This window comes from Lygodium microphyllum, chromosome 11 (genome assembly GCF_053477565.2).
Source record: "Lygodium microphyllum isolate KBCC chromosome 11, Lygodium_microphyllum_v1.1.10, whole genome shotgun sequence".
NCBI lineage: Eukaryota > Viridiplantae > Streptophyta > Polypodiopsida > Schizaeales > Lygodiaceae > Lygodium > Lygodium microphyllum.
In genome coordinates this window covers 46,571,338-46,593,319 of record NC_141145.1, presented here as the reverse complement: position 1 = coordinate 46,593,319, position 21,982 = coordinate 46,571,338, and the positions used below count along the sequence as shown (strand labels likewise).

At 38.3% G+C, this 21,982-nt stretch overlaps 1 pseudogene; it reads left to right on the top strand.

Annotated features, from left to right (window-relative positions):
• Positions 1-21,372, top strand: part of LOC148028780 (uncharacterized) — a 113,802-nt pseudogene extending 92,430 nt beyond the window's left edge.
• Positions 21,373-21,982: the final 610 nt, after the last annotated feature.

The window sequence follows — 21,982 nt, the reverse complement described above, 5'->3', positions numbered from 1 at the left end:
CAAAGCATGCACCATGGCTTCATTTCTCTCCAGTTAGTCAGGCTGTGCAGCCTGCATTTTGCGCTGAAAAATGCAGGCTACTTCCTACTCAGGCCCAGGTCGCTTTTTGACCTACTTAGGTCACTTGTTGGTCACATTAGTTTGTTACTTCAGGTCCCCCATGAACCTAGTGGACTTTTGGCATTTTTATTGAGTTCTAACCATATTTTTGCACTTGAATCAATGTGATTTATCTTGCAGACTATCAATTACTTCCAACTAACCAAGTTGTAGGTTCCCATAGACCTATTTTTCATCAATATACATGGTACAACTGAAAATTATATGCTAAATACAAAAGAACGTATGTAACTAAGTTGGTTATTGGGTAACAATGACTGAATTTTGTATGCAAATTCCTTATCTAACTTCCAGTGAAGTTCTTCTGTGTTCATAAGAATCCCATGATTTATATTATGAACAATAAACTCTTTGGCATTCACCCCCTCCTAACCTGCACATCCTCTGGCATGTGCCATTTCATAAGATTACAGGTTAAGGAGGGTCTTCTTCTAATATATCTTCATCTTCATCCTCTAAGTCTTTTTCTTCCTACTTGTCTTCAAGTAGAGGGCTCATATCTAAGTCATCAAGCTCATAAGTTGAAGATTATCTTCGTTTGAAGAGCTTGATTCATTTCTTGGCTATTGGTATTTTTATCATGGTCCCATCCATTTCAGCCAAAGAGTAAGTAACATTATTATGTACTACTTTTATAACATATGGTCCAAACCATCACTTGGCTAACTTTCTATGAGCACTATATTGATTGTCCAGGCTGCTATCATAGACAACTACCCAATCATTCTCTTGAATAGCTCTTGGACGGAGTCGATGATGCTTTTCAAACCTCTTCTTATTCTTTAATCTTGTTGTTTTCAGCCTTTCAATGGCTGTCTTGACATCTTCTGGCCTTCTTTCAAGTTGCCTTATGCACAGAGTCAGCAATTCTTCTCTATTCATGCCTTCATCCCAAGGTAAGATACTCCATCTGACAATGGACTCCTCAATAGGCATAATAGGTGGCTATCCATATATTAGTTCAGCCGGCATATAACCTGTTACTGCACTATGGGTAGTTCTATCAGCCCATAATGCGAATGGTAGCATTCTAGGTCATTCCCTTATCTTTCCTTTGCAAGATTTTGCTAAAGCTTTAAGAATTGGTTGATGTCCTCTTTCGCTCTTACCATTGCCTTCAGGGTTGTATGCTGAAGTAAGAGATAGCTTAATTCCCAATTGAGCAAAGAAATGGCGAGCCGCATCAGCATCCAATTCTCCTCTATCAGCAGTTACTTTGGCAACACAGCCACGCTTGCAAAAGACTTCTTCAAGTAAAAATCTACAAACAGCGTGAGTAGACTTTGTTGTCAAGACTTTTCCTTCCACTTGATTTGTGAGATCTTCTCTAGCAAGTACTAGATATCTCATGTACCAAATTCCTGTAGGCATGGTTACTAAATCAATAATCCATCTATAGTGAATGGATAAAGGATAGGTAGGCTGAAGTCCATCTCTATGCTTAACCATAGAGTACATTTGACAAACATGACAAGACTCAACAAAATGCTCAATGTCTTTATACATGTTTTGCCACCAAAATTTCTCTTTTATTTTGGTAAAAGTGCCCCATATGCCTCTATGACCAGCCAATAGGCTTTCATGAAATTCTTGCATGACCTGTCTTTGAGTCTTTTTGTCTCCTAAGACACGAACAAACGCCCTTCCTTTCTTTTTCGCATGCCTCCAAAGGTAACCATCTTTAAGAAAAAAGCCATAGGCTTTTCTCTTAATGCTCTTGAACTCTTCATTAGACCAATCTTCCTTCTTTGTCATAGTGCTTAAAAATTGGCCAATTTTTAGCCAATCATTTGCATAATATTCTTCTTTAAAGTGTGAACAAACCATAACAAAACATTGAGCATGCTGTCTACTAGCTGCCCACTGTCCTTCTTTGGTTGTTTCATCCTTCCTTGCTGATGTAAAATTGGTTTTAGCAGCTGAACCTGTTGTACTTGCTGTAATTATTATTGTACCTGCATTTTTGACTGCTAAATCATCATTAGATTCAGTTGTACTTGCTGTTTATAGATTTGTACCTACATTTACAGCATCATTTATAGACTCTGATTCTTCTTCATCCTTATATCTGGCACACGAAAGCATGTCAGCAACTGGATTATCTCTTCCTACAATATGTTTCAAATCAGGATTTAAAGATTTAATATAGGCTATCCATCTTAGCATAGCTATATCGGGAGTGGAATAGTTGGCAATCATGCCCGAGAGTGGAAGGCAATCTGTTTCAACTATTACGTGTGCGCCCATGAAGTACTCCCTATCACATTTCAATGCAGTTACTACTCCCCAAAGTTGTCTTTTAATTTGAGCATACCTTCTTTGTTGTTCATTAAGAACCTTCACTCCAAAGCGGATTGCATATCTGTTGCCTTCAAGGTCGTCTTGACCAACTGCCCATCCTATACCAATAGGACTTGTGTCCACTGTGAGTATAATAGGCTGTCCATTAGAGTAATTAGCCCTTTTTAAGGTGGGGGCTGAAATCAGCAACTTCTTCAGTTTTCGAATAGCTTGAGTATGTTCTTTTGTCCATATAAACCTTTGGCCTTTTCTTAGCAGTTGATAAAGATTTTCAGCAACATGAGCAAAATGTGGGATCCAAATATGGTAGAAGGCACATGCACCAAGAAATCTTCTCACCTCTAAAACATTTGTACATATTTCCTGCATTTTGCTGATAGCATCAATCTTGGATGGAGAAGGCTTTCAGCCATATGGACCACACATATGCCCTACCACAAGAACTTCTTCAACTCCAAAAACAGACTTTGCACCTGAAAGAGTAAGATGGACTTCTTCTAATTTAGACAAGATTTGAGCACAATCATTAATATGATCGGAAACAAACTTGTGACATCCAAGTTCATTGAGTTCTTCATTCTTCTCAGGAACTTCACATCCTTTGATTGGAACATCATCAAGGAAAGGAAGAGTTAATTGAGGAATATAATCACTCAATACTTTATGCATGGCATTCATCATGTGAGCTACTAAATTCATAGCCCCTTGAGGTAGAGTACACATGCGGACTAAGCCAAGAGGCGTCTTCATTGTGGTAATGTCTCAGCTTTCCAAAGCAAGCTGAAATTGGTCATAGCCTGAATATAAATCTCCCATGGAATAGATTGCTCTACCTGCAAAAGCTTCAGCAAATTCATCAACAATTGGCCCTGATCCAACATTTCTAATAGTGACTTTATTGACAGGCTGTAAATCTTGAATGAATTGCAAAGATCCATTCTTCTTAAGCACGGTAAACCATCGGTTGGAATATGGAGCTGAGGATGGCTCCAATATTTGCATTTTTATCTTTTCATTTAGAAGTTCCAATAACTTAGGCAAATGAGCCCTTGGTACCGGAATTGGTTTAAGATTCCAAGGAACATGTGGGACCGTAAAAATCACCATTGGTGCCACAATGCTTGGATCCACACAGCCAATTTCATGTGGCTGAAATAAAAAAGATTTGCCATGATTTTTTAACATCTGCATGAAAATTTGCTTTTCAGCTGGCAAGAGAAAAGAGTCTTCACCAATTTTCAGCTTTTGTAGACTTTCTGCTGTAAATTGGTGACCAATATCTTTAGGATCTCAAAGGCTTGGCTGTTTAGATACCCTTTCTGCCAGTCCTTCGCTTTCAGGTGGTAGAGGAGTAGCCACCGGCTTAACCTTTTTGTCAATTGTTTTATACTTTGTTTCTACTCTTACTTCATCCTTGTTTGGCTGTCCAAAAGCTTCATAATCTGCAAATTCTTGGATTATATCATACATATCCAATGTACATACCTGTATGGACTAATTTTCAGCTTGGTTTTCTGCATGAATGACTGTATAAATTTCAGCCATTGTATCATTATAATTCAGCCCATAAAATAGCAGCCCATAAAATAGCCCTGAAATTTCTTCATCTTTAGATAAAACATCAATTTGCTTCAGCTCTTGTTCCATATGACACAAATACTTTCTTTCAGCCCTATTCATGGTGGCTGAAAACTGTTTATAATAGCCCACACTATTGGCTGTAAAAATCTGCAAGTTAGATTTTGGCCTTGCCTCCTTTATATGTGGAGGTAAATTTTTATGACATGATGCACTGCCATCCTCCACTTATAGCAGCTCTACCCGAAAACCCTTAAATTCTCGGGCATTAGGAGGAATAGGATGATCTCTCAACCAATCCCTATTCCGGTGATGATTTACACATATAGTCAATAATTGGACAGCTTTGTCATTATCCTTACTTCTTATCCGAGCATATGATGAACCATCATCAAGGGCCTTTGTCTCTAAACGAGACTCAGAAATAAACGGTTGTCCAAGAATGATAGGATAGCTACAGGAATCTTGAACAAAGAAATGAAATTCATCTTTTACATTACCAATAGTAACTTGTACATAAGGACATGCTACATAAAGATGGACAGAAGAGTTATTGGCTGCCTTCATGCGCCATCCTGGGTCCACATCAATGGGCCATCCGCCATTCTCATAGAGACTTCTTGACATAACATTAATCTCCAAACCATGGTCTATAAGGGCAATGCATGGAGTCTCTTTTTCACCGATTTTAACAACAGTTTCAGTATTTGCCCTTGCCCAATGGGTACAGGAGTAGTGACTACTAGGAATAAACTAAGCATCACTTTCTTCTTGCATGTTGTGAAGATGAGCTTCTTTCTTAAGCATGGGCTGCACTTTAGATTGAGAAGTCCCCACCATAATGGCTTCTTTAGTTTCAGCTTCATAGATGTCATCATCTTTGGCTTCTATGGGTGCAATCAATTTTTTGATTGCCTCCAATCGAATCCCTTGAGTTTTCAGCTTCTCTTCATCCTGCAAATACACATGAAGTGCTTGCAAAAAAGTTTGCACAGCTTCTTGAGTTTCCTCACCAACATATTGTCTTTTTCATTTAATTACATCAATTATTACATCATGAAATCCTCGTTTTGCAATTCCAAGAATTTCACCTAATGTAAATTCAATTCTACTTCCAAGAATCCTTTCTTCTAGATCCATTGCGGTCTCTATGTTTGACTGCAACTTGTAACTGGGATGTTTGCTTTTTCTTTTTCCTTCTGTCTTCTTTGCTTGAGGAGCATCTCCCATATCAAGCTCCGGCGGTGATGGATTTTTAGTAGCCTTCTGCGGGTCCGGTTTACTTCTTGTCACGCATTTAGTTGGCTCTGAAGAAGAAGGACCGGCAACATCTTCATCTCTTCTTCTCTTTTCTTCTATCATGGCTTCATGATTATTAATTTCAGCTAATCGGGCAAAAGCTGAAAATGAATCAATAGGCTTGGTCCAATCAGTTCTTCCTCGGATGCATTGACTGGCTGTGGTTAAATCATCTTTGGTTGCCTTGCCTTGCTCCATGCGTGAACACCTAAAAACATGCCATCTATTGCAACAATTTTTTGGCAAATTTGTATATAAGTGACACCCTATTACCAACTTTTTATCTTAATTTACTATAGATGCGGTGTTCGTTGTTGCTGTCTTTGGAGGCCATGTCCTTGCAGTTCGGCCAGGAAATGTCGGTACAAAACTCAACCTTTGGCCTGTGTACAAACAAGAAAAACTCTTATATCTCATTTGCAAGGCATAGGCTATGGAGACTAAGAATTAGAGACTATAGGACTTTGCAAAATGAAGTCCTTTGAGCTTATGCAATTCACATCCTTAGAGCCACTAGAAATCATGTCATCCATGGAAGATTATGCAGTTCCCTTTGAGTTTGATGAGCCTAGGTTACAACAAAGGAGAATTGTGTCAAAGCCCTCAATAGAAAATTGAGATGGCACTAAAGGTACAAGAGCATTACACACAAAGATGATCCATCATTGTGGATTCCCACTCATAAGATGTCTGACCACCCCCTTAGCTTCCAAGGATATGAATAACGGCAAGAGAACCTAGAAGAACTAGAGAAAACTCACTAAAACTCAAAGTGTGCCAACTATATGAAGCATAGTAGCAGCACTAGCTGGCAATATCAACCAAGCCACCTAGTATTTACAAAGGGCCTTTTTGCCAACTAGGTAGTGTCAAGGATAGCTAGAAAACAACATATGAAGTGAAAAGGATATAGTGACAGGAAATGGACACACGAAGTGGGAACAATTAGTTGGAATAGATTTTACATTGCTTGTTAGGGCAATGCTTAGGTTATGGTCAAGGTCATGGAGGAGATCGAGGTGGTGAATGTGGTGGTGGTAGTCATTGGGAATTCATCAAGTGGAATGGATATATCCAGAGACGTAGCTGCAGTTGCACATGAAGTACACTGGCAGCAAGGTCATGGGACTCAAACATTGATTTGCGGAGGCCAGTTGGTTCTTTAGGCAACATGAGTTTACATCCCATGGAAAAGGGGATCAAGTCAACAAATTTCTTCCAAAGCTTCAAACTCAGGCCATTGTATTTGTAAGCCATGCATGAGGGATTAGCAAATGGCTTGGAAAGCAATTGCACAGCCACAACTACTGTGTACCACAACCTTTTGCAAGTTAAAATGCACAAAGGAGATCTCATTTTACTTGAAGAGTTAAATGCATTGGACTATTCATATGGTAGTGGTAGTTATGCGTGGGAAAGGGGGGATGCGAACTGCCGAGAGGAGGGAAGAGATGCCATCATCCGCACGAGAGAAGGAGAGAAAAGGCAGTCATTGTCTGTAGAGAGAGAGGAGGTGCCGATTGATGAGGGAGATGGGGAAGAAGGCTATCAGCAAAGGGAGAGAGAGGAGACGTGCATGCCCCTGGTGGAGGAAGGAGTTGACCTTCACAACAGCGGCCGCAGTGAAATTCTGATACCATGGCTACCAGATTCGTCCAGCCTCACCAAAATTGGTTGATCCTGCATGTAGCCATGTCTCGCCAGGCACAGTCCGTTGTATTGAGAGTAGTACTAGTCACCAGTTGGCCACAAATTGGTTTCTCTTCCTAATTATTATCACCATCATCTTGTCTACATGGAAAGAGAGGAAACGTCCTCTTGTTGTGTGCCATGGAGGAGAGAGAGAGAGGAGGTTTGCAAAACACTAATAGAGCCAAGAAATTGATCAAATAAATTAAATTAAGAAGAGTGAGAGAAGAAAATTGAAGCCAATTCTTGTCATTGAAGATTGTCGCTATGCTTTCCTCCTCAACATCAAATTAGAGCTTCAATGTACCCACCCAAAATGAGACTACAGGCTGGTAGAAGGTATCTTCGACTTTCATTCACTCCATCTCAAGCGCAATTTGATGCCCAGATTGATAGGATATTGCATTAGTATCCTCCCTCTTCATACGTCGCCATTACTTCAAGGGAGAAGCTATGGTATTAAAGCTCTCAACTAAAAGCTTAATCTATAGTTTATAAGGATCATTCCTATTGCTATAAAGGGAATAGCATCTGGGGAAACTATGGGGAAGCAAAAAAAAATGATGAGCTCGCGTTTGATACGACTGGCTAGAAGATAGACATTGGCTGGACAACATAAGGATGCGGTCTCCAAGGACATGACGACGACCTGTGGTTTAACACGTAAGCGTTTTAATTCATTTATCTAAAATAAATGATATAGTACGAGTAAATGTTTAGTTTAATATTTTTAGAAAATGCCTTCAAACTAGTTTTCTTGTGCTAAATGATTTTCTGTATTTATGTGCACTTGAAATAATTTTCTAAAAATCAAAAATAGTGAAAAATGCTCTAAAATGGTTCAAAATTGACATATATGAATTTTTACAAAATTTTTGGTTGATCCAATATGACTTATGATATTTTTTTGAGAAATATTATGTCTTTAATTTACTAAAAAATTCATAATATTTAAAGGTTATTTAATATATTTAAAAAATTCAAAAATGGTTATTTTTAAAGAGAAATCATAGTTTTCATTTAAATAAAATGTGTTATTTATCAATGAAAATTATGGATTCCTAGTGAAAGGCTGAAAAGATAGTTTCTGAGTTGTTAATGAAGTTTTGTAAGGATTAAAAGAAAAGAAACAACAATTTAATAATGTTTTCCTTAAAGAAATACTTGCGTTAAGATATGGTGTTTTGGTTTTGATAAATAGAGATTATCCGTGGTGTGGAAATTTATGAAATATGGGAGGGTAAGAATAAGAAGCTTAATAATACTTTATAATAATTAATAATGTCAGTTTGCAGCTATAATATTTGGTTTAAATTATAAGCAACATAAAAATTAACAATTTAATAATTAGATGGCATGGGATGAAGTCTCAGCATCTATATTAAATGTCTACATTTTATTTACATTTATAGAAATCTAATGATTGCAAGAATTATGAGTCGAGGGCCACTAGGACTAACTAATAAATTAAAGGAAAATATGGGGATTTAAAATAAACTATGTATGTGTTTACGCTGGAGTGTAGAGAGTATCTATTTTTATCCTGATTGGTATTTAGTAAAGAAGAAGAAAGAAATGACGTTACTCTCGCAAAACAAATTAATTATCTAAACACTAAAAAGCAACGACGAATTGCAATACGGAGAGGGGAAATGTTACAAGGAATTAAAATTATGGGTTTATGGTTTGTTAGAAAATGTATTTTGAATGTTTGCTATCACTTAAATAAATAAAAAGAATTAATTTTAATCAGTTGGAGAAGAGAAATATAAAAAGGAACTTAAATGGAGATATTCGAATAGATCCAAGGGATCTATACCTTGAAACAAATTTCTTAAAGTTAAATATCAAAACTTCCTGGATAAACCGCCACTAGTATGGAAGGAGAAATTTATGAGGAGCCGCTCTTGAAAGATGGAGGGAAACTGTAGTTATCCTAGGTTTAGCGTTTTAGTGCCCAATATAAAGACCTAACTTTAAAAGTTTAAAAGCAACGAAGTGTGAGATTAAGTATATTTACTGGAGTTTAGATATCTATAGTTGGAATACTACAAACAAACATCGTAAATATTATGGAAGGTTAAACTGAATTAGTATCATTAGTAGCAAAAATCACCTGTTTAGTGCAACAACTTTTAGGAGTTGGCTTGCCGACCTGGTTAAAAGTGGCTTGGTCTTTGGCCAGGTCATTTTTTGGTGCGTCTGCCGGGAGCCAAGTGCGCTCGAACGAGTGATCAATTTTCCTAGGGTATTTAAATCCTAGGTGTTATTTATGAGTGAATACGCAGTTTCTTTTCTAAGGGACTATTTTCCTAATTTGCCCCAAGAGTGCCAAAGAAGAGTGCTAGATTGGGTAAGAGACACAGAATTAGTAGAGGGAGGCGAATATTTTGGCCCTAAATTGACTGTGGACGTAGAGCAATTATCCTCTTGGAGTTGGGGTTATAACGATTGTGCGCAAACCATAGTTCTACTAGCAACACACTTTGGGCTAATAGACGCAGTAGAGATAAATACAATTAGTGTATCGTACCACTTTGATTGGTATTATCGTAGCTCTTACCGAACCTTTAGAAGAGTGGTCTGGGATGATGTGCTGCCCTGGATACGTGTATCCAAAGGTCTAAAAATTACTTTTGACACAAAAGACGTTAGAGAGCTTGCTGAAATCTTAGGCTTAATCCCTGAGCAAGAAGAAAAGTTGCCTTATGGGGAAATAGACCTAGAGTTGCCGACTATTTTGAACCTTCTAAGCGCTCATACAAGCAAAAACCTAATTTTATAGCTTCAAATAAAACGTGCGTAATTTTGGAGTATGACAGTAAGAGCTAGTTTAGTAATCGTGGATGAATTCAGAAGAGAGACGGAGGCAGCAAAACGAAGCTAGAGATCAACGAGCTACAGAACGAGCGGCGCGACAGGAGGCTTGGTTATTAGAAAGGCTTGAGAGGGTCAACGCATTACTGAACTTGGGGATAGGCTCTGTGTCTAACTCAAACATAGAATCCTTAGAGCCTAATGTCTCATTTGATAAAACACCATCAAAGCAAAGTGAAGCGGCTTCATACCAGTGGGATCGAGTGGTTTCAAGCAGCACTGATAGTCCTACTGAGGTAAAGAGTATGCAAGAGCATGGAGAGTGAAGCTAATGCCACAATAGGGAGTAATGAATCTACATTTAGTTCGAATTTAGAATCTACTTTTGGATTAAACTACTTATTTAAAGCACCAAAAGAACCCTTGTGGATAGATCGAGTGACAGATTTGGGATTACATTCTTTGTTTCGTATTCCCCATCAAAGAGAGCAATCAAGAGCCGTATATGACTTTGGATTAAGATCCTTATTCAGAGAATCCAAGGAACCCGTGTGGTCTGACTCTACTTCAGATTTTGGACTAGGAACACTATTTAAGGAAACAATGGCTCGAAACCCAGTCAGATCAGTTGACTTTACGCAATTTGGGGGACTGTGGGATGAAGATCCCGATGCCCATTCGCAACGATTTGAGGTTACCTGTGTCACCAACGAGATAATAGACGAGATCCAAAAGCTTCATATCTTCCCTGCAACATTAAAAGATGAGGCAGCGAGGTGGTATGGGGACCTGGATGCTCAACATAAAGGAACCTATGCTGCCTTATCAAGAGCAGGTTTTCAAGATAGATTAGCTCTTCAACTAGATTATTTATCTCAAGGAGCAACTGAAAGCGTTGAACATTACATTGAGTGTATGGAGACGATTATTCGAAAGATGAATCCCACTCTTGATGATTCCACGCAAAAACGTAAGTTTATTGATGGGCTTAATCCTGAAGTTTATCAGCATGTTAGTTTACAACGACCAGCTACGCTAGCAGATGCTAAAACGCATGCTAGATGGTGGGAAGAAGTGTAGCTTAGTCAACAACGACAGAGGGATCTATTCAAGGAACCTCAGATGGAATACCCTGCCAGCACTTCAGGTGGGTTATCTAAGAATGTGTCTTATGTAACCGTTCCTTTAAATCCATCGATAACTACAAATTCAAATGTGTCAAGTGTACCTTTAAATCCGTACACTTTGATTCTAGCCTACATGATGCAGACAGGAATGCCTTCTATGCCTCAACCTCAGTCTCCTCTTGATGAAGCAAAAGTAGCAGATATTATTGCGAAATCCCTAGGAAAATTGAAGGAGGAAATTATGAGTGCAATACAAGCACGTTTGAAGAAAATTTATTCAGTAACAACATAAGTTCCTAATGCACAACAATCATCGGGAAATTCAACTTCAAACCCACCTAGATCAAATATATGGTGTGGTAAGTGTCATGGTTATGGCCATGTGGCTATAGAGTGCCCAACACCTTCAAGATTAATGCCTGATCATCCACCATTCTGTACTTTTTGCCTTAAGACAGGGCATTTGGATACCAATTGATGGCATAAGATAGGGCAAGAGCAACAATAAGCTCGTTCAATGCAAATGAATTATAATTATATGGATCGTAATAATACAACTATGAGATTGGACCACCCAATCAACCTTTTAGGCCACGAGGATTGCCAACCCAGGGTACACCTCCAGTACCCCGAAACAATTATAATAGTGATACCAATCAAGGGAGAAATTCTCCTTTTAGAAGAAACAATGGAAATTTTTGTAATCCAATGGGGCAGGGTGGACAACAGCGGCCTAGGGGACCAATAATTTGTTATCGATGCCAACAAGAAGGTCACGTAGCTACGTATTGTCCAAATGCATGTAAAAATCAAGACTATACTCCTCTTTGCAGGAAGTGCAGTGGTGAAGGACATTATGAGGAGAATTGCCCTAAGAGAGAGGATAACAAAATTATTGACAAAGGTAAACAAGCCTTTAATGAACCTTCAACGTCTGCTGCAAATTTAGTTGAAGTAGAAACAATAAGGAAAGATACTAGAGTTAAGTCAAAATTTATACCTCGTAAAGTGACCTTTAAGGCTGACCCTATGATTGGTGTCATTACTAGGACACAAAAGCAACAACAAAAGGAGCAAGGTTTAGAGGAAGAGAGTCCACAATTAAACGGAGCAGTGAAGGATAAATCTAAGGACATAGATCCTAATGTAGAACTACCTGAATCGGATTCTCCACAGCATTCCTCTGACCACCCATTATTACCTGTGCCCTTAGCAAATCCTAAGATTCAAGTGGGAGTAGCTCCTTTTCCTGAAAGATTAATTCCTCCTAAGGAAGAAAGTAAAGAGCAATCAGAAGTAGGAAATAAGACCTATGACCTTTGGGCTGCATTAGAAGAGATATCATTGACCATTAACCTTCGGCAATTACTAGAAATAGCGCCTGTTTGTCGGAAGCAACTTTATCGTAAATTAGTTCGGCGTCGAAGGAAGAGGATTGAGATTAATGCTTCCAAAGTACGCGAAAATTCTTCTAAAAGAAAAACAACTAAGGATGTAAAAATAGTAGATTTGTTTGTGGATCCAGGAGCTCCAATCATCGATACTACTATTAATGGCCACTTGCTACATGAAGTGCAGTTGGATGGTGGCTCAGTAGTTAATTTGATGACAAAACAAGCAATGCAAGAATTAGGGTTGAAGGATCTAGAACCTACTCATATTGTTTTACGGGTGGCTGATCAGAGAAAAGTAACTCCTTTGGGGCTACTGCGAAATGTGAAATCTGTAGTAGCTGGATTAGAATTTCATGTGAACTATTTGATCGTTCGTTTGCAAACAAACATTTCATCATATTCTATGTTGCTGGGAAGACCCTGGTTATACCAAGCAAGATGCATTCAAGACTGGTATAAAGGTTCAATTGTGATTGGTCCTAGAAATGATAGGGTTAAAATACAAGTTATTTCAAGAGGATTTTTGAAAGAGTCAGGAGATGAGGCAATTAGTGAAATGGATGAGGGATCCAACAGTGAGTTTTATGATTTAGAAATGGAGAGGATGATCATGAAGGGCCTTATGCCTCGTTATTTAAAACACCACACCTAGCAGGAGCAGAGAAAGTAGAGGTCAACATAGTATATCAGCCTCACAAGGTAAAACAGATGGGTATTGGTGAATATGCTGTAACGTTTTCATCTGACAATGATTCAGATAGTGATATTACTCACTGGTTGTCTACATCCGAAGATACAACCCTAGACTGCTTAATGCTTTCTGCAGAGGAAGCAGAATACTTTGATGATTCGCTTGAAACACATTTTCAGTTATCCACGGATCAAGAAGAGAATAATCAAGAAAATGCATTTTTTGCATCCAGCAGGTCAGAAGAGGTTTCTATGGATGAATTAGAGGAGGAAGAGATGCCTGAGTTAATGACATCTAATGTGGCTGACATCTCATTAACCTCTTCAAAAAGTATGGACGAAGATGATGTTACTGATAATAATAATAGTATGCCTGAGAGTAGGATTTTAGCAGCTCTTCCTTATGGGGAAAATGCTTTACCCTTTGGATTTGGACAACTGCCAGATAGAGCCAAAAGGATTTATTATTACCAACTAGAAAGAAAGGAAAGTGAAAGGAGAAGTAGGCATGGGTGCAAACCCTTACAAAGACCACTATCTCGTGAGGATGAGGATGATTCATCTTTGGCTTTTAGTAGGTTTTCACAGACTTCTCATGAACATCATGGTAATTACGTTAGGATTATTAGAGAATTGAACGAGGCATTGGAAGTAGAGCGTGAGGCAGCATTAACTGCTGTAAATGAAGCAATGAAGAAGATGACTGAGTTGCAAAAGGAAAAGGCAGAGTTTGAGTATAGAGAAAGGCGATATCTAGATGAAATCTCGCTTTTAGAATTTTATTTAGAAGAACAGAAGTCTAAATTCAGTGGCAGGGAGTTACAGATGGAACAAGCTTTACCTATGGATATGAATTATTGGGAAGAATATGAAAAAACTAATAGATTTTTGAAAAAAGATAAATCTAAGGGTACTTTTGAGCCAAAGACTCAAGAGAAAAACCCTACGAGTGTTCCCTGGTTGTGGCATTCTTTTAAGCTTTCCAATGGAATTATGTAGAAGATGTATCGCCATTCTAGGGGACCACTAGTTGGTTATCAACGAGTCCAATCTGAACCCACCAAGGTCAAATTGCAAAATATACAAGAGGTGGTGTTGCCTCATCCAAAAGAAAGCATAATGGATTTTACTATCTATGGGGCTGGCCAGGAGCCACAACTTAGATGGTTTGAACCTACAACACCTAGGAATTTTGTGGAACTGAAACAAGTCATACACTATTTGGGTTGTCGAATTCAGGACGAGGAGGATGAGAATCTACATTCGTTTATTCTCAAGCTTAAAGATAATCAATGGTCTTGGAGTGTAGATGATCAAGAATGTTTAGAAAAGAATAACAAAATCTTACGTCGATATCACCGTAGGTTACATGCTCAATATCCACGTAATTTAGAGCAGATACCCAGCGTAATTGACTCTGTAAAAACCTCAGTTATCATGAAATCTCATAAAGACTTAAATGCCAATAATGGCTATTTAGATAAATATTGGAAGGGATATACTGAAAAATCCTTTCCTGGGATAGCAAATGTCTACGAAGTAGAAGTTGATGGTGCTACTCAAGATAATCTTGCTATTATTCCTTATAGGGCTTTACCCTTAGTGCATTATGTGAATGTGAGGGAAGAAGCACTAGAATCAAGTACTAGGCATAGTCTGCTTGAAAATGTATCGATGCAGATATTCGAAGATGTGCCTACAATTAAGCCACGAAGAATAGCTTCTCTATTTATTGAAGAGCCTAAAATTGAAGTAGTTAAACTTAAAATGGCAGAAGGAAAATATTTAAATTTAGGAGACCAATTGGAATCGCCACATCATGAAAGATTTGAAGAAGTCTTACGAGCTCATGTTGATGCTTTTGCTTGGTCATATAAGGACCTTAAGGGTATTAAAGCTGAATTATGTCAGCATTATATTGATCTGGAGCCAGGCACGAAACCTGTATGTCAACGTCAAAGACGGACAAACCCTGTATATGCAGAGTTAGTGAAGGCTGAAATCACTAAACTTTTAGATGTTGGGTTTATATATCATGTTGTATACAGTGAATGGGTGTCTCCTATTGTGGTAGTACCCAAGAAGAATAGTAAGAAGATTCGTATTTGTGTCGATTATAGAAAGCTGAATAGAAAAACACGTAAGGATCATTTTCCTCTGCCATTTACTGATCAGGTACTTGATAAGGTTGTTATTCATGAGCTGTATTCTTTCATGGATGGGTTTAGTGGTTACAACCAAGTACTATTTCATCCTGAATATCAATCCAAAACTACCTTTACTACTGAATGGGGTACATTTTCTTATAAAGTAATGCCTTTTGGTTTGTGCAATGCACCTACAACATTACAAAGGGTTATGATTGCAGCTTATCAAGATTTTCTGCGTCAATGGATGGAAGTCTTTCTAGACGATTTTTGTGTCTATGGGACGGCAAAAGAAATGCCTGAGTTACTAACGCAAGTGTTTGAGCGTAGCGACAACATAGGTATCTCCTTGAACCCGGATAAATGTGTTTTTGGAGTGCCAAAAGGAACCTTATTGGGGCATATCGTTTCTAAGGAGGGCATTGCTATGGATCCAGCTAAAATTGCAAAGATTTCTGCACTTCCACCTCCAACAAATCTTAAGCAATTGCATGTTTTTTTAGGACATCTAAATTATTATCGGAGATTTATTTCAGATTTAGCTAAGGTGGCATCACCTTTGACAAATCTGCTATGAAAGGATACTCCTTTTACTTGGGATGATGTCTGCCAGAAAGCATTTGAATTTCTTAAAGAGAAGTTAATTGAAGGACCAGTATTAGCACCCCCACATTGGACAAAAGAATTTCATATTCATGCTAATGCATCTATGTATGCTGTAGGGGCTGTTTTGTGCCAAGCAGATGATAATAAGGTGGATCATCCAATTTATTATGCGAGTCGGAATTTAAGTGATGCAGAAAGGAATTATACCACCATTGAGAAAGAATGCCTATCAATGGTATTTGCGGTGAAAAATTTTCGTCATTATTTATTAGGGAATAAATTTACCATATATGTTGATCATGAGGCATTAAAGTATTTGCTTAATAAAGCAAAACTTTTAAGACGTGTGATTCATTGGATGTTGTTATTCCAAGAATTTGATTTTCAAATAGGTACTCGTCCTGGTAGAGCTCATGTCTTAGCAGATCATCTCTCACGATTATTAATATCAGACAAGGAGGAAGGAGTGGAAGATGATTTGTCGGATGCATCATTTTTTACTGTGGAGACACAAGTTCCATGGTATGCTGATATTGCAAATTTTTTGAGTATTGCTCGATATCCACCTGGTGCTAATAAGCATCAAAAACGTCAGATATTAATGCAAGCACGCTTCTATGGATTATTGGGGGGTTACCTTTATAAATTTTTTCCATGCGAGAGTATCTATCGACAATGTGCAAGGAAAGATGAAGTTCCAGTGGTTCTTAAGGCATTGCATGATGAGTAGTGTGGTGGTCATTTTGCCGGTGAATTGACTGCAAGGAAAGTTCTATTAGTTGGTTATTGGTGGCCTACCCTATTTAAATATGCTTATTATTACTGCCAAAATTTGATATATGTCAGGTTACTGGTCGTCCTTCTAAAAGTTTTGCAATGCCTTTGACACCCATATTAGCATTAGCACCTTTTGAGAAGTGGGGAATTGATTTTGTGGGCCCAATTGATCCGCCTACAAGATATCAATCAAATCGTTATATTTTGGTCTGTACTGACTATATTACAAAGTGGGTGGAAGCGAAAGTGCTGAAGACAGATAAAGCCATTGACTTGGCTAAGTTTATGTATGAGAATATTATTACATGTTTTGGTTGCCCACTAGAATTAGTAAGTGACCGAGGTTCCCATTTCTTGAATGGTCTTATCAGCGACCTAATGGAAATCTACAAAATTAAGCATCGCAAATCAACGCCTTATTATCCCAGAGCTAACGGTCAGGTTGAAGTAACCAATCGCATTATTTGTGGAATTTTAACTAAAACGATTGCTTCTCACAAGCGAGATTGGGATGAACGTTTATATGAAGCGTTATGGGCCTATAGAACTACTTATAAAGTGACAGTGCAAAATACACCCTTCAATTTAGTTTATGGAACCAATGTTATATTGCCTATTGAGCAAGAGTTGCCCACTTTACGAGTAGCTCTATCATTACGACTAGGTGAGGTTGAATCTTTGAAACAACGGGTTTTACAATTGGTAAAGTTGGATGAGGAGAGATTATTAGCTCTACAAAGTTTAGAAGCAATGCAAAAACGTCGTAAAGCATGGCATGACCAGAATATTAAAGTACGGGAGTTTAAGGAAGATGATTTAGTTTTACTTTATGATAGTCGTTATTACAAGTTTCCTTGGAAGCTTAAAATTCATTGGTTAGGACCTTTTAAGGTTGTTTAGGTTTATGATAATGGTTCTCTTGATGTGCAGGATATTAATGTTGAAACTGAGATATTTAGGGTCAATGGCCTGCGCCTTAAACATTTTGTGACTTAGGATAGCTAGGTATAGTTAGGTTAGTAGTTAAAATAATATTTTGACTAATCTATCTTTGGATTTCTTTTCTTTCTTGGAGGGTTTTTAAATGGGATGCAGGTATGGCTTTTTTGTGGATGGATGCACTTTACCCTCGTCTTGATGCTAATAGTTCTGATCCTATTCATGCCGAGCCTTACGATATTCCACGTTTTCAGACACATGATAGGTTTTTATATGCACGGAGGGGAGAGGCCTGTTGTGGTTCTTCTTTTGTGATTATTTTTTGTTTACAGTACCATCCACCATTTGGTTGTAGGTCTTGTCAGCAGCATTTATTTCTGCATGATCAGCTCTTGTGTTGGCAGTGTCGCACATACTTTCGACGCTATGGTACCACTGCCATGCAGGATATGATTGGTTATACCTACCAGGGTCATAATTATACTAGTGTTTTTTCTCCTGAGCATGGCGCTGGTCAGTCTAGGGTAGGTAGAGAGCAGGCAGAATTTGTGAGATATCGTTCCATTGTCTACCACCTTACTCCATCTTACCATGATTTGCAGACTAGAGTTCCATGTCCATGTTGGGATTATATATGTTGGTATATGGATGCGACCGAGGGGCATTCTTTAGATGCTTTACCAGTGGCCCCTATGCCCTACTATGATGATGAAGCTTCGGCTCCGCTCCATGATGCGATGGAGGTTCTTAGCGATGCACCTGATAGTGGATCTGTGACCTCTGATGTGCCTATACTAGAGGTTATTCCTAAGCATCCTGTAGCTGATAGTTTAGTTGATAGGTTTGACTTAGATAGTGATGCTGATTTCGGATTAGGGTTATTATTTGCACTAGAAGATCTTAGGGAGTTTGAAGATTTTAGTTTAGATCTTTTGTTTTCTTAGTCTTTTAGGTTTCTACTCTATTCTACATTTATAAAATAAGAGAAAAAACAAATAAATAATAAATAATCTTTAAAAAAAACTTTTCGAGTTCATGTCTTTTTTAGGTTTTAGTACACTCTAGTTTCATTCTTCACATAGTTAGGTAGTTAGCTTGCACGCACGGTTAGGGTATTCCTTTCAGTGCTGGAGTTTGGGATACTTAAGTTAGCGAGATGGACAGATCTATATGCAATAATGGTTATCAAGTGGAGAACTATACTACTCTAAATAACTAAGCAGTGGGAGCATTACGATAGCCTAGTTGATCAAAATTGTGACATGAGCATATGACAATTCTTTTGTCTGGGGGAAAGTTTTATTATTTATTTATCTAACCCTTTAACATTGTACTGGCTAGTGTATGTTTCATGTGCAGATTTGACTATGATTTTGAGTTATATACTGTTGCATGCTTCTATTGATGATTCTCAGAGTTGCAATATCCACGTACAAATCAGGTTGTTTCATACCTATACTCTTTATCTATATTCATTCATTTGAAAGGCAAAGTACAACAATAGAAATTGATTGAGCTAACTCGGAGATTTAAATAGTATAAGTAATTATAGAAGAAATATAAGTAAATATTTCAAACAAATATGAATGACACATATCTAATTCCGTATATATGAAGTCCACTCACACAAGGGATGGGACTTAGCACTAGGATGAGATTAAAAAGGGGGTGATTGTGTGTGTATAACATAGTGAATTTCATTGTATGGATATCTGATTAGGAATCCTATAGAGTTTTCCCCTATATTTTAGTCTCTTTTCTAGCAATATGTAGGGTAGCTATGCAACAAGGTTCTCTCCACAAAATTTTGACTAGGAGTAGCATGGAAGAGAGATGCTGAACTGGTGAGTATTCTTTGCTTATCATTTGCCCAAGCAGAGTGACTAGTATTATGCGCTAGATTAGATTCCTCGAGCAAAGTTGTTGAGCTGAAATGTTTGACCGTTCAATTAAGTGATGTATTCTTAGCCCTCTAGTTGATCTTTTAAATAATAAAAAAACCTACTTAACACCCAATCCAAATATTAAAAGTTCAGAAGAGTCTATACATTTATTCTTTTAAAATTTTAAAAAATGAAAGAAAAGAAAAAAAAATGCCCTGAGACTGTAGGGTTTGGAAAAAAAAAGTAAAAACCAAAAGAAGATAACCATCACCTCTAAGGTCCTGGTAGGCTGCAGGGATTTCCTTGACGGGTGCCTTGCGTCCGATGCCTTGCATCTCTTTGGGGTGGGACCTTTTGGAAGGAGAATAAATGTATATACTCTTTTGACACTGAAAAGAATGCTATTAAAACTTAAAATTAAAAGAAAAACTTTGGACACTTGGAAGCAAAGGATCATTGGCTGGTTGTTCTAGTAGAACATGGAGGGTTAGCAGCTAAACCCTAGGAGTCCTATTTGGTGTTGTAGTATTAGCTTGCCTTGTTTGGGTTCTTTGTTAAGTAAAGATCTTATTAGTGAGGCTATTTCAGAAGCGATATTTCTAGTAGGATAGTAGTGTGGCAATTTATTGCCTAGAGGGATTATTGTTGTTTAGCGGCTCTAGACAACTTCCTAGTTGATATATTCTATGCAATGGATGAACCTCTATTATGCATTTTAATGGGCAGAGTGAGTAAGGGGAATGTTAGTTTGCACAAGTTTTACATAATTTCCTTGACACATTTGTATTGTTTGCATTACAATATGGCACACATAAGTATTTTTCTACTTTTCCAGTGTCTACTCGTTGTCCATGTGTGGTTTTGCAGATCTTGTAGTTGTGCTCATGAGGACACTTCGCAATTAATTGGGGGAGAGTATATTTTTTCTTTCGAAGTTGCGTAGCAATGCTCGTGGTAGTTGTGTTCGTGATGCTGAATGTTCCTGATGTAGCTGTGCTCGTGAGGACACTTCGCAATTAAGTGGGGGAGAATGACAACAACTAAAAACATACCATCTATTGCAATAATTTTTTGGTAAATTTGTATATAAGTGACACCCTATTACCAACTTTTTATCTTAATTTACTACAGATGCGGTGTTCGTTGTTGCTGTCTTTGGAGGTCGTGTCCTTGAAGTTCGGCCAGGAAATGTCAGTACAAAACTCAACCTTTGGCTAGTGTACAAACAAGAAAAGCTCTTATATCTCATTTGTAAGGCATAGGCTATGGAGACCAAGAATTAGAGACTATAGGACTTTGCAAAATGAAGTCCTTTGAGCTTATGCAATTCACATCCTTAGAGCCACTAGAAATCATGTCATCCATGGAAGATTATGCAATTCCCTTTGAGTTTGATGAGCCTAGGTTACAACAAAGGAGAATTGTGTCAAAGCCCTCAATTGAAAATTGAGATGGCACTAAAGGTACAAGAGCATTACACAAAGATGATCCATCATTGTGGATTCCCACTCATAAGATGTCTGACCATCCCCTTAGCTTCCAAGGATATGAATAACGGCAAGAGAACCTAGAAGAACTAGAGAGAACTCACTAAAACTCGAAGTGTGCCAACTATATGAAGCATAGTAGCAGCACTAGCTGGCAATATCAACCAAGCCACCTAGTATTTACAAAGGGCCTTTATGCCAACTAGGTACTGTCAAGGATAGCTAGAAAACAACATATGAAGTGAAAAGGATATAGTGACAGGAAATGGACACACGAAGTGGGAACAATTAGTTGGAATAGATTTTACATTGCTTGTTAGGGCAATGCTTAGGTTATGGTCAAGGTCATGGAGGAGATCGAGGTGGTGAATGTGGTGGTGGTAGTCATTGGGAATTCATCAAGTGGAATGGATATATCCAGAGACGTAGCTGCAATTGCACATGAAGTACAGTGGGCAGCAAGGTCATGGGACTCAAACATTGATTTGCGGAGGCCAGTTGGTTCTTTAGCAACATGAGTTTACATCCCATGGCAAAGGGGATCAAGTCAACAAATTTCTTCCAAAGCTTCAAACTCAGGCCATTGTATTTGTAAGCCATGCATGAGGGATTAGCAAATGGCTTGGAAAGCAATTGCATAGCCACAACTACCGTGTACCACAACCTTTTGCAAGTTAAAATGCACAAAGGAGATCTCATTTTACTTGAAGAGTTAAATGCATTGGACTATTCATATGGTAGTGGTAGTTATGCGTGGGAATGGGGGGATGCAAACTGCCGAGAGGAGGGAAGAGATGAGATCATCCGCACGAGAGAAGGAGAGAAAAGGTGGCCATTGTCTATAGAGAGAGAGGAGGTGCTGATTGATGAGGGAGATGGGGAAGAAGGCTATCAGCGAAGGGAGAGAGAGGAGACGCACATGCCCCTAGTGGAGGAAGGAGTTGACCTTCACAACAGCGGCTACACCGAAATTCTGATGCCATGGCTACTAGATTCGTCCAACCTCACCAAAATTGGTTGATCCTGCATGTAGCCATGTCTCACCAGGCACAGTCCGTCGTATTGAGAGTTGTACTAGTCACCAGTTGGCCACAAATTGGTTCCTCTTCCTAATTATTATCACCATCA